Here is a 14,868-nt window from a genome sequence, read left to right as displayed (position 1 = left end):
TATTGAGTGACACATACCAAGTGACCGAAGCACGCGTCAACGAGGTTCGCTCTAGAGAGGCACACACATACCGACCGAAATGAGCTACCCAAGTTGTCACGAAAAAACTTCACTGAAAACAGGCGCAAACCTTAAGGAACTGTGAGGAGTAGACTGCAAAAATTACACGGCGCGGCAGCAGCACGATCAAGAAAAAAAAGAAGCTTGTTCGGATCGGATCTGTGGGTTTTGGCTAAGTGTCGGGCGGATGTAATCCAGTTTTGTATGCCCCAATATTGTTTTGAGAGAAGGTAATTGTTTGATCCAGAGTAGTGTCCCAAGTGCCGCAAAATTCTCCAGCGAACGCCGCGGAGCCATCTCCGCCTGGGTCTGCCTCCCTACCACGTGATCAAATGCCTCTTGAAGCTTTCTTTCGCATTAGGGGTGTGCACCATTCCTGTGGCGCTGGTGCCTTAGCATGGAGGAGCCATCCGACTCAACAACAACGGTATTTGCCGGGCAGGTGGAATTTCAGGCACCCACGCATTGCTACTTTCACTGCACTGATGTACGACAACTTGCCAGAGGTGGGATTGTTTGCCGCTAGCCAGACCAAGCGTGCGTGTTTGACCTACTTAAGTTTTCATCATTTAGATCGATTGAAGTGATCGCCTCCATCCCTCTGCGTCTTGGCTACGCTAAAGGAACAGTTCATGGTGTTGACTGCAATCAAGTCCCGCAGAGGCTCCAGAAAAGCTCTACACGCGTGGGGTAATTGCTGTTTACGGGTAAAACAGTTTGGTGGACAATTCGCAAGTCCCTACCGAGTCACTAATTCCAGGGCTCACATGTACAGGAGGAGAAGGAGGAGGATAAACATTTATTTAAAAAGAAGGAAAGGACAAGCATGTTGCCCTACTCAGATGAAAATCTGCCTTCGCTTCTTGAAAGTGGCACCGCTTCCTCTCGTCCATTACAATGTCGCAATTGTTGGCACTATGGTCATAGCACAGGTGGCTGTAAATCCAGTCTTCGTTGTAGCGGCTCCGGCGGGAACCATTCCGCTAGAGACTGCTCGGCTCAGTCGGACTCGTGCTTGCTCTTCGGTGGAGCCCACAAGGCTGATTGCTCAAAATGCCCTGCTAGAAGTAAAGAAGTTCTAATACTGGAAGTTATGGAGAAAAGGCGTTGCCCACGCCGAGTGCTCTTTGCGGCGCTAAAGGAGAGAGCCTATGGCATGCGAACCTGTCAGAGGTAATCGCACAAGATATTTAGAAGTGTGTGGCTAAAATTAGGGAGTGTATTGCAGAAAGCGTCACGGAATGCTTTAATAGACTTGTATCCTCAGAGTTGGCACAATTATTACCGACTGGTACTGCTCAGCCAATAAACTCTGACATGAATGCTGGTTCACCCCTCCCTCAGATGGGTAAATTGCATCCGCAACTAACATAAAGCAAGTCAGGCCTGTTCCAGGTTCCTCAAGCAAGGTTACTACTATCCAGACAACTCTGATTATCAGGAAACCTCAAACATGAAAATTGACGTTAGGGTACATAAAAGAAGGTGCTCCCCTTGGAGGCTACCACTTCACACCCAGTAAGCAAATTTTAAGAAAATCATCTCTGAAGTCAAACCGAAATGTAATATTTTGGAGGAGACTGTTGCCTCTGCGGTACTTTTATCACCGGAAGGTAGATGAGGGCGCTGCACTGGAACTGCGGATCAATATTTGCTGCTTCTACTGATTCAAACGTTATATCTTCTCATATTTCTCCAGATGTAATTTTGCTGCTAGAAACTTGTTATCCCCTGAAAAACTAATTTGTTTGCAAAATTTTACGTTCCTTCACCAAGATCACCCTTCTAGAGGTGGGGGCTCGTTAATTATGGTCTCAAGTAAATTTTGCCGCAGTGCAAATATATTCCAGCTCATGACTCCAGAATGTGAAGCCGTAGAAGTAAAAATTTTTCTCCCTGGTAGTAGGCCTTTATCCTTTGTCAATATATACTTTCCTCCGGGTGTGTAGGATACACGCCTTCTAGGCTCAGTTTTGGCTCAAATAATATTGGCTGGTAGCTTCAACCTACATGATGTATCATGGGGATCCAGATCCGACCACTGTGGAAAGCGTCTATGTGACTGGAAACAAATAAAAACTTTTCGTGTCATAATTCGGGTTCAGTTCCATTTCTTCGCAGAGTTTAGAGCTCTGCTGCATCTTAAATTTTTGGGTCCAGGTCTTTCCATATCCGCAAGGGAAATATTGGATCTTGAAAAAAAGAGTGATCGTTTCCCAGTGATGTCTGAAGTGATAGGTCCGCAGTCCACCTTGCAGGCCCGAATCCACTCTATTGTGAATTCGTCATCATCAGCAGCAGGAGTCTATTTTATGTCCCCTTCAGGACGAAGGCCTCTCACAGCGATCTTCAATTACTCCAGTCCTGCGCCAATTAGTTCAACTTAGCGCCTGCGACTTTCTTAATTTGATCACCCCATCTAGTGTTCTGCCATTCTCGACTTCTCTTCTCTTGTCACCCATTCTGTAACCCTAATGGTTCGCCGGTTATCTTACCTACGCATTACGTGATCTGCCGATCCTCATTTCTTTCCCTTATTGCCAATTAGAATATCGGCTATACCTGTGTGCTCTCTGGTCCACACCCCTATCTTCCTGTTTTTTACTGTTATGCCTAGCATTATTCGTTCCATGCATTTTTGCATGATCCTTAACTTGCTTTCGAGCTTCTTTGCCAGACTCCAAATTTCTGCACGTTACGTTAGCACGGGCAGAATGCATTGTTTGTACACCTTCCTTTTTAATTATAATGGTATGCTTCCAGTCAGGATCTGACAATGTCTGCCAAATGCACTCCAACACATGTGTATTTCCTTCGCATGATTACTGTGCCCTGTGAGTAATAGATCTAGGTAAACCTACTCCTTCACAGACTCTAGAGGCTGAGTGGCGATCCTAAACTCTTATTTCCTTGCCCGACTATTGATCATTATCTTTCTCTTCTGCATATTAGTCTTCAACCACGCTCGTATACTCTCTCTCTTAAGGCGCTCAGTAATTTGTTGCAACTCGTCCCCCGTGTTGCAGAACCATACCATACAATAAAATGCTTGACGACTACTTTCAAATCAATTTAAACTTATTCATTGAATGATCCTGAGAATTGTTAAATCTTAGATATTTCGCGCAAAAAGTTGCGCGACACTGCATGCAAGGACACTGCTTATACAAGTTGCTGGACGATTGCTCGCGGTACGACAAGTAACATAAAGTTGCATGGAAACACCTCATGCATAACCAGTCGCCGAAAAACTGGAGCGACTATAAATTTATTGCCGAAACATATACAAGAACGGTATCTAAAGCAAAAGATAATTTCAATATCCGCCATTTCAAATTTCTTTCGAAATCAATTAATAAGCATGCATTATTTCGATTTTTCAGATCCCAGAAAATGATCCCGCGCACCTTGAATTTGGAGTCAATCGTTTTAGCCACCGGTAAAAAAGGTGATGATCTCTATGTGATTGCGAGAGGGTTGAAGAGCAGATTCGCTACTTCTGTTCCTTCCCCTCCTTAGAAAAAGGGCACATCAGAAGATTTCGAAGTTATTCTATGTCAGAATTGTCCCAAGCTGTATGATGTTTACCAGCTGGTGTCCCAGGTCCAGATGGACTCACTACTAAGATGACTAAACTTCTTTTTGACGTCTCTCTTAACGACTTCTTAGATACCGCAAATTACTCTATATATTATGCATATATCTATCTTGCGTAGAGAATCGCGAAAGTGATTTCACTGCTGAAAGACCAAACCTGTGGGAATGTTCCAGACAATATTTAGCCTATATCTCTAGCATCAAATTTTCTAATATAAATATAAATATTATTAAGCGCCTTTATGATTAAGTTTGTGACCACAAGAGAATTCCTGAGCCCCTTCCAAACTGTATTTAGACCAGGGATGGCAATTTGTTTGGCACGCGTCGACCTAGAGAGCCGAATTCAGTAGGCTCATTATCAAAAACAATGTGCACCTCTAGTTACACTAGACATTTCTAAAGCATACGAGAGTGTGGAATACCCTATAATAACAAAGAGAATGCAGTATTTTGGATTAGCGGAATACCTCGTAACGTGGACTGCGGAGTTCTTGCAGGGCAAGAGTTTTACTGCACACAAAATGTAGTTTCATTGGGTAAATTCAGAAAAACGCGCTGAATTCCCCAAGGCGCAGTTTTATCGTCGCTGTTGTTTAACATCTTACTCAGCTCCATTCCTTATCATCAGAATGCAAGCACGTACATTTACGCTGATGATATAACGTTTTTCGCTTCGGCAAGTGATATTCAGTCACTGTACGAATGCTTATGCGAGCTTGAAGCATGGCTGGACAATATCAGCTTGTGCATTAATGCAAATAGGACTGTTGTTCTTGTCCTTCCTGAGACTCAGTTATTATACCTCATTCATACCGTCATTACATTATTCCACAAGAGGAAAAAGTGAAGTACCTCGGAATTATTTATGATGGAAATCTTAACTAGCGTCATCCTATTGAACATATAACTTCAAAAGCTTCCCGCGCTATTGGGATCTTAAGAAGAATAATCGATGGGCTATACGCTGAGCCACACTTATGATTTACCGCATGTATATCCGACGTATATTAGGATTTCACTGTGTGCTATTCTGCGGCCCTTCTGCTTATGAGCCACGTCGAGTAGTTTAGTTGGAAGTGGAAGCAATTCGCTTATGCCTGGGGCTACTAAAGTTTGTAGCAAACGCTAGACTATTTTGTCTTCGTCCATCAAAGTCCGGCCTAAATAAGCCTGCTGTAAACTATGCTGAAATAATACGTTAGTGATCTTTGTGCTCTTTCAGATATGAAAAACATGTTTGAATAATGAATTTAAGTTCACCGAAACAGTTTCTTTTTAACCTTGAAGTAATAATTTGTGAAGTTCGCTGCTTCAAGAAAGCAAGAAGCGATAAGAAGGCCGCGTAGTACTTTTGTGGGCGGCAGCATGAGTGCAGCTGTCTGGCTGCACTCATGCAGGTGCGCGCTTTTTGTAGAGCCCCTGATGATGTCACTTGGCGCGTCACTTATCACGCCGGTAACAAAACTGCGGCGGCTCGTATCACATCCTCCACCACAATTTGGAGAGTTAGGATGACTGGTATCGGTCAGGTGGCTTCCTTACTCGTTGAGGGTACCGCTTCATAGGGCTGTTTCCACTGACAATGGGTGCAGAATTAAATTCGCAGACAGCGGCTGATGGTGGTGGACCAACTGCAAGGGCTGGATAACAGATTTCGGCCTGCTCCTCCAACGCAAATGGGGAGGTCGTCACCGCAGCATAGGCTCGTAGCAAGTGGTCCTTGTGTCGCCTCCACGTGAAGGGTTCGTTCGGTGTCTGCACCTTGACCTTGTATGACACTGACCCCGCCCGCTGCAAGATGGTTGCGTTGAGCCATCTTGGTCCACTCCTGAAATTGCGCAACAAAACTTCATCGTTCACTTGGAATAGAGTATGATCGCTACTTCGCCTCATCATTTGCTGGAACTGACTTGCGCTCACAGTGTGCGACAAAGCGGGCTTCAGTGCGTCCAAACGAGCACGGAGTTGACATCCAAGAAAAAGATAAGGCGGTGTCTTGAGTGACGTCGCTATTCCGATACAACATCAAGAATTTAGACAACGTTACTTCAAGACTTTGAAGAAATATTGATGCTTCCAGACAGCTTATTTTCACAATTTATACACTTCTTCACAACAAAAATATACCAGTTCCTTGTTTTCAGCCTGCTATGATGTTTTGACTCAGAAAGATATATTCAATTTGTTCTGTGAGGCACGCAATAATTGCGGTGGCATATTATTTTATTGCACAACATTGGATACAGTAGCCAACCATTATTACACTCAGAAGAAATTAATAGCACAATCCATATTATCAGGCACATACCATATTATTGCACGTTCTCAAATCATGCCTTTTTTTTAATTGCAGGAAAGCTGCTGCGCTGAAATAATATACTACTTCATACGTAGAAAGCACGATTTCATACTGCCATAATAATGAATCATTAGAATCTTTATTATAGTGTCCAGGAACAGCTAGGGAGCCTTCGTACTATTGCACTTAACGAGCAATATGTGAGACAAAATGTACAGATAACATGAACATCGTCGACAAAAAATGCATGATGAGAAACAAATAGGGAAAAAATAAAACGAAGAGGAGCAACAGGGAGTTAATCATACATGATTATCTACAGATACACAACACACATACATCATACAACACACACACACATCATATGTATACTGTTGCGGTATACCGCAACCGTATACTTATGATTATATGCATATGCATGTGCATATGAATGTTATCAATGCATATGATCAAGATGCTTTGGGGAATGTATAATGTTGAGGTCAACCTTATACAGGAACAAAAGGTGTGAATAAATTGATTTGATTTGATTTATTGATTTCTATTTACACACACACATGTACAGAGGAGTGGTAAATGGAGGTGGATGAGGGAAAAAAGCCGCACAGACGCGGCTTGATGTAACCTCACCCCCTTAGGTACAATATGGCTGCATGGGGTAACATATCAAGCGCCATATAAATTACATTTATCTAGTGGCCATAAAACATTGCAGCTATACAATATATGAAAGAACAGTGAAATATTTCCACAATAACAATGCAAAACACACTGCGGCATTGAAATAAAAAAATGATATACACTTGGTAACAGACAAAAAAGAGGAACATAACACACATTATTAATCATTAACAGACATGCTCTAAAGAGGTGAAAGCAATAGAGCTTTAAATTCTGACAGTGATAAATCCCGTAAATTGAAGCCTGCTCTGTCGTATAAATTCAGTAATCTTGGAAGGTTGTTACACAACATTTGACAACCGTAGTTAGTTCTAGAGCGCGGAACCTTCCAGACTTCAGGTGCACGAGTTGAATAACGGTATGAATTGACGGATAGATTTTCAAGTTCTGCAAGTAAATTATTGTTACGTTTGGTATTAAAGTAATACTCGCGTAATAGTCTCCTGTTATAGATGTTATGGGCTGTCGCAATGTTGTATTTCTTGAAATGGGTTTCAGTATGGGCGGCAAACGGTACATTAGCGATGACACGTATTATTTTCTTCTGCATAACAAATTATTTACTCAAGTTACATTCAGTTGTAGTGCCCCATACAAGATGCCCATAATGTATGTGAGACACGAATAAGGCATTATAAATTAATAATTTTACAGAGACGGGTAAAGTATATCTGTAGCGATTTAAAACACCTGTTATGGGGCTAAGTTTTTGGAGTACAAAGCTTACATGGTCGTCCCATTGCATGGTACTCGTGAAGTGTCCCCCTAACACCTTTGCAGAAAGAGTGGGTTCTATATTTGTGGATCTATACGCTAATGTTAGATCTGGAGGAAGAAGACTGGAGGAAGAAGAAGAAGTAATTACGGCCTTTGTTTTCGCCGTATTTACTTTTAGACAGCTCTCAGTGCACCAATAGGATAGGCTGCACAAGAAGTCATTTGCCATACTAATTAAATTGGTACAAGAACCCGACGAGATAAAAACACTTGTGTCATCTGCGTAAATTATAAATTTCGCCTTTTCGTAGATGGAAGTAATATCCTCAGCATAAAAGGTAAACAGCAACGGGCCCAAAATGCTACCCTTTGGGACGCCACAAAATATTTCTTTGGTTACCGATGTATTGTGGCCTACAGAAACAAACTGGCGTCTGTTATTTAGATAAGATTTTAATAATTGAAGTGGAATGCCTCTAATCCCATATTTCTGTAGTTTGTAGAATAAAATGTTGTGAATAATATGATCAAACGCATGTGTAAAGTCGACGAATATGCCTATTGTTCGCCTATACTCCGACTCAACACAAAAAATGTCATTTCGCCAGCAAGACCATCAAAATCTTGGGTCACCTCATTTGTAAAGATCATGATTGACCAGATCTTGATAAGGTTGCTGCCACGATTCAGTTCTCTCGCCCCAAAAATCATAAACAATTTGGATGTGTCCTGGGCCTGCCATCCTACTTCCGCCTCTTCGTCAGTCATTTTGCTGTCATGGCGTCCCCACTGCACAAGATGCTGAAATCGGGCACCTACTCCCACTTGGACAGACAACTGCGAACTTTCATTCCAAGTCCTCAAGCAAGCCCGTCCCCTACCACTTCGATGAGAATGCGCACACTTGTTTACACATCGACGCTAGGGGCCTTGAGATTGGTGCTGTCCATCTACTTATGAACGCCATTTCACTGTCATGACCGGCGATCACTTCTTATTCTAGCTGTCCTCATCGAAAAACTTGTCTGGACGCCTTGGTCGCTGGGTGCTCCGATTGCAAGCGTAGGATTTTGACGTTGCGTTTAGGTCTGGGAAGAAACTACAGGATGTATCGCTCTGTCTCGCTGACCCCTGCCACTATTGTCGCGTGCTAGTGACGTTAAAGAATACAGTTGCAATACTGTGAAAGACAGAACTAGCTTTTATTGGACGAACCTGTGTCCACAAAATAGGCTACACTTAAAGCACAGCGAGAGCGGCGAACACAGTCGGCGATCATCGAAAATCTGATCAGCGGGTCAAGCGCGTCTGCTTTTATAGATCAGTCGTCAAATGTTCCAGAGTAATCGTTGGGACCCGCATGCCTTCCACAAAGTTCTACGTCATTCGAGTGGCGCATAAATGCAATCAGATTACACACGGTTCGGCGACAACAGACAGCGGATAGAAGCATCGATAACATTCTAGAAACTTCCGATACATTTAGACGCGTCCTGCGCTGAGCGATAACATTTAGTGGACGGTAAAAGTGCTCACCCGTAAAAGATAAACGAGTTCACGTGTCGATTCCCCCCCTCTCGAAAGGCATTGTCCCGATGCTGCAAATGTAACAGGAGAGTAAAAAACAAAAGGACACTTGTTAAACAAAGTAACAACAAAGTAATAAAGTCAATGGTTACACAGTCCAAAAAGAATCGAAGGTTCAGCTGTACGACGTCCCCAGGTGCGTATAACGCACTTCTTGGAGCTTGTAAAACAAGCCACTGACCTTGACATCGGCAAGGAACTTTAAAGCTCTAGGGTGCTTCAAAAAATCATGGCACTTAGAGTGGTTTTTTGAGTTTCCTTTTAGCGTAAGCGATACGTGCTTTTGGCATGAATGCCCAACGAGCCGGAACAATTGGACATTCAGGCTGCATAGGTACCCGCCTAAAATGCGCACTTCGTCTCGGATGGACGTCCAGCCTCTGAATCAGGCATGCCGAGGTTCAGTTAAAGAAACGCTATTAAAGAAAAGCCACCCACACTCACGGCTCGGCCACTGGTCGCGTAGTGCTTCCGCTGCTGGTCGTCGACCGGTCCTTCCCCGTCCGCGTTCGGGATGAGCTGCCGGACCCTTACGGCGCGTCTACGAGTTGCGTGAGGTAGGATGATTGTGATGGTAATTGTGATTATCGTTGAACCTGGCACGTACCCACCATTTTGAAGAATGAACCAAGAATCGGAGTTGGGAACGCACAGGTAGGCGAAAGAGCAAAACTAAAAGCCAGGGAAAACAGGCAAATCCAACGCAAGCAGCAGTAGCAAGGGCCACAAAGATGTAGGAGTTAGCTGGATGCGTCAAGTGGGTATAGGGGGTGCATGTGATAACATCTTTAGATTGACATGATACTTGTCGAGTTGGTAATGTTGATACGCGTGTGGCAACAAACTGCCACCAGATAAGCATGCGAGGCGGCTCCCTTCCCGCTTGGCAATTTATACGCTTTGGCGCATACACACAGCGACTGATTGGCCAGGAACAGCCAAAGAAAAGATGAAATCAGATTCAATGAAATACAACGAGATGTCAAAGTTAATAATAATAATAATATTTGGGGTTTTACGTGCCAAAACCACTTTCTGATTATGAGGCACGCCGTAGTGGAGGACTCCGGAAATTTTGACCACCTGGGGTTCTTTAACGTGCACCTAAATCTAAGTACACGGGTGTTTTCGCATTTCGCCCCCATCGAAATGCGGCCGCCGTGGCCGGGATTCGATCCCGCGACCTCGTGCTCAGCAGCCCAACACCATAGCCACTGAGCAACCACGGCGGGTAAGATGTCAAAGTTGAGGAATAGATACACAAAATGAATCCTGCAGGATTGCTCGGAAATGAATGAAATAAAACTAGGAATAGCGCGAACAATTTTACAGAGAGGATAAGGATAATAGTCTGATTTAGCAGAAAACTTATGGTCCGCTTAGCCCAGACCGGCGTATCCTAAAAATTCACACACAGCCGCTTAGCAGAACGCTATCGAGAGCACTAACGCGCGGGCGCACTAGGCTCACGGCGGCAGCGCAGCGTAAAGCGCTGCATGCGTTTGTTTGGTTTCTTTGTCGTTTTACAGCAAAGCCGAGAGAACGTCACTGGCTATTCTGGCAGACGGGCTCGTTAGATAAAAGAAATCAATGCCCCCTATGCATCGACTAGTGCGCGTGAAATGCATGCGGAGCGGACCGTAAGCAAGGGTCAGCTAAAGCTTTATAATGTCGACTTATCACCCCGAACTTTCTGTGTTGCATATGGCGAGGCAAACACGCCTGTAGCTGAGACCCATACTCGAGTCCTTCATTGAAAGGACAAATTTACTTTAATTGTACCACCCGTTTCTTGGTCAATACCCCGGGTGGTAGGGGGCACATGAAGGAAATCATTATCATTATAATCATTCATTGAGAAAGAGAATGGTATGATGCTAGTTGGAGAAACACAGCCTTAGGATGCATATTTTCCTTGTATAGAAAATCCACTATACAGAAAGGAATGATCGTTTGTCCCCATTTTGATACAGAAGTGACAAAGAGGGGACTGCGTCAGGCCCGTTTTCTGCCAAGGAAAAATAACTGCAGAATATGGCTTCGCAATATGGTAATGGCAACTTCATGTTGACTCAGTAGAATACCATTTTGGATCGCAGGGGAATTTCAGACGCTAGAATTCAGAATTCAATTGTAGTGTTTTTTTTCATATACGCTTGATTAAGGCACAATTTTGTGCATCACGCTCAGGTACAAACTACGCCACCAGCAAAGCCGAAATTACGGAACCATCCAGGAAAGCTTTGGCAAGCGAGTCAGCCATTTCATTGTGATGTAATCCTCCATGACCTTGTACACAAATTAAATAGTCCACCAGCAAATATGGAGTAATTAAACAATGAAATGGGCACGATATGTTCAGTAAATGTCAATGTTCAGTAAATCTCGCAGTATCTTCTCCAAGATAGATCGAAATAAGCACAGTGATAGTGAGCGTCGTGGAATGGCCGATGCACACAAGTTTGATGGCAACATACGAAGAGCTAAACGATGGCCATTAATTCTTGACAACGCCACGTATATCTATGCCGAATGTTCTCAAAAAAAGAACTGCGCGGGGCGTATTCGGGACCATTGAACCGCAAAAAATGCATTCGATTCACTAAGAAACTTATATTTCAATATTTCATGAGTACGCACAAACAACGTGAATGAAATGTGTACAGTGAGCATGTGTACACAGTGAGCATGTGTACACAGTGAGCATGTGTGCAGTTAGCAATGTGTACGCGCTACTTGCTGAGACACATAATTTGGCAGCAAATTAACAATTCTCTGCTATTTCACAACTTTTTTTTAATATAGTGAGGGGATTAACTTTGCACACGGGACCACCAGTAAAGAGCATCGAACCAGAAACTGATATCACTGGAGCATACATTTCGCAGCTCTGTTGCTAACTTTGCGAAACATAGTTACAGCACACACTGCATTCATCGGTACATGTTCAAGGCTGGGTGTCAATCGAGTTTTTTCATTATAGATCGCTCCCAAAATATTTTAGAGCTTGCTTGTAAATTACGTTTGGACGATTTTTGCGGGAAATGTGAATAATATCATACAATTTAGATGAAAGTGGGGCACATTTATTATTAAAGACATATCAAGTCCATCTAGCGTTGAATCAAGTGAACAGTGTAGAATTTCATATAGGGAATACATATCGGTCACGAACGCAAAGAATGCAATGTAATCTGCGTAGAGATGAACGTGAGCCCATGTATGTACCAGCACAAAGGTCATGAAAGCATTGATTACAACATGGGAGATAATTTTTGCTCCTCCTCCTGGAGCCTGCTTATATTTGGACATTCAAATACCGTTTTGAAAGCATTAAAGGTACCTAGCTTTCATAAATACAGCAATCAAGTCAGTTATGTATCCCGCGAACCCGTTACGATGTATTGCATCTAGTAGGATAGTGTACTCAACACTGTCATATGCGTTCGAATTGTGTCCAAACACAATACTTGGGGGCTTGGGGCCTACTGCCGCTTTCGTCGAGCACATTCAATACGGCTCGCTATGTCTGTGTGAGCACACCGAATTGAACACGCAGGCCTAAACAAACCTATGTGCTCCGGCTGAGACCGCCTTTTACATGAATAGTATTTTACTTGATAGTGTTGCTTGCTAAACCCGCCAGGCGTTCGCCTATACGCCTCTTTTGTCGGCTTGGAAGAAGAACCGCGACAACGTGACTTGCGTCGTGGAGACACAACTTTTGTGATCACGCCTGACTTATTTGAGCGCTGGATACGTGCGGAATAGTTAACGTTGCCAGATCGTACGGCTGTCTTAGAATTAGCACGTTATAGGATATGGACCATGCAAGAGGAATACTGTCGCGTTGGCTGCTGATGAAAATAGGGCAGGCCATAAATAAAGAGTGCCTTCTTTCCCTGAATACTGCATTCGGAAGTCTACATCTCACGTCAGCCAATCAGTAAGGAGAGTAACTTGTCAATATTCAGTGCTATAGAAAGCGGCGAGTCGGCGAGAAACTGTTTCAAAACGCTGGACGAGCTTGTGTTCACAGACGTTAATCTCCACACGGCAAGCATATTTTCACGATCGCCTAAGGAACAGTGCAAAATTGGTGGACGAAAAGTAGGGAAACGACAAAAACAATGTCCACAACAGGGGGTCAGAAAATTTGCTTATTGGAATTAATCATGTTGCTATTTTCCTTTTTTCTTTTTTAACCTAGGTAGGATATTATGCAGTGTTGCGACTTGGGGTCCGACGACGTGGGATCCTCTTTCCTCGTGGAGGGGTAAGTGAACGTGAGGCTGGGTCCGATATTCAGGACGTTTGACAAACACGTGTATATTTAATGCAAAGAACCGCAGAAATGTTGAAGATGAAGTGGCAGTCGCCGATCCTCCCGCCGTCAGTTCCTCCTCTTATGCCTTGCGTAATCATTGTTCAGTCACTTCCCCTAATCCAGTGTCAGGAGACCTATGACATCAGGTCCCACAAAACCGGAGGTGGGTTGCCCTCTCCTTGAAAGGGGAACTTGGTCGGAAACACACGCACATCTTGGGCACAAAGAGGGAAAGGAGGGGAGCGTACGCTGACTCCGATGGTATTCTGACAGGTGATGGCTGTGTCATCGGACGGACGGCGTCTCCAGCTTGGGAATGCCTAATTGTGCGGCTGACAAGTCACGGCCGTGTCATTGCACTGACCGCGTCTGCAGCTTGGACGCGGCAATTTGTGCAGTTGAAGGTGACCGCCGTATCATGGTTAATTGCTTAAACCTCTCCTGAACGAGGGATTATCGCGCAGGTCATAAAGCATCAGTGTCGAGAAACATTTTGACAAGGCCGTCCGCGCGTTCCCCATAATCGTGCGAGCCGTGGCCGAGAGGTGTGGCGGCATGAACGGCCGATCGCAACAGGAGTGAAATATCAAGAGCTTGGTGGCGCAGCCCACCGGGCCGTTGCAAAGGGGCGCTCATAACATCCATCCATCCTTCCATCCGTCCATCCATCCGACTTCTCCGCTTGGCCAATACGCGATGGTGGAACTGGATGTCTTACTTACAGAATTGGCCGATAGATGGCATGATCTGTTCTGTCTTCCAGGTGCAGATCGAGGTGTGGAGGGTGCCGGAGGTGCCTGTACGTGACAGTCTCGTAGAAAGAGATGTAGTGGCTGCTCATGAGGTGATATGGAAAATGAGCTGAATGATAGGCTTCGAAGTTGTCGAGGTAAACAGGGAAGCGAGAGGGTGTGGTGGTTTTCAGCGAGAAGGGATCCACTTCAATTACAGGCTTAGTGGGCTGGCGACTTGCTGGTCGCGCTGTTGCTTTTTTAGGGGGCCCACGGGCACTCAGGAGGCCAGAGTAGGTAGTAATGAAAAAAGTCCTCAAAGGGAACCTCAGAATAGCGTCACTGTCAGTAACAGAAAATTGAAAAGAAGAAAGAGAGCTCATCATAGAATAGGCTACATCAACATGCCGGGAGGCAGAAGAAAGGAAAAGTGGGCAGAGATTGATGGCCACCGAAATAGAGAACAAATAGGGGTGTATGGGGTTAGAAAAACGCACCTTAGAGACTCGGAAGAGCCGCCACTGATTGAGAAATATGTTTGGCAAGGGTGCGACAGAACTAAGTCCGAAAGGAAGGGAGCGGAAGTCGGAATACTCATCCGTCAAGGAGCCAAACGGAAAAGAGTAAATTCAAAATGTCAGGAGCATCTTTGGTTATCACGTACAATGAGTGGGAGAAAACTAGGCTGGGTGTTACGAATTTCTGGACCGGAAATAATTGGACACCGAAGAATACAGAGTTAGTGGAATGCATAAGTACTGATATTAAGGGTTTCGGGAATGAGGCTGAAATTATCCCGTTAGATGACTTGAATGCGCACATAAAAGATTTAGATGGCTATACCGACAACAATGGGAAGTCAATGC

The sequence above is a fragment of the Dermacentor variabilis genome, chromosome 8 (genome assembly GCF_050947875.1).
Source record: "Dermacentor variabilis isolate Ectoservices chromosome 8, ASM5094787v1, whole genome shotgun sequence".
Lineage (NCBI taxonomy): Eukaryota > Metazoa > Arthropoda > Arachnida > Ixodida > Ixodidae > Dermacentor > Dermacentor variabilis.
Note: the sequence above shows the minus strand (reverse complement) of the source record.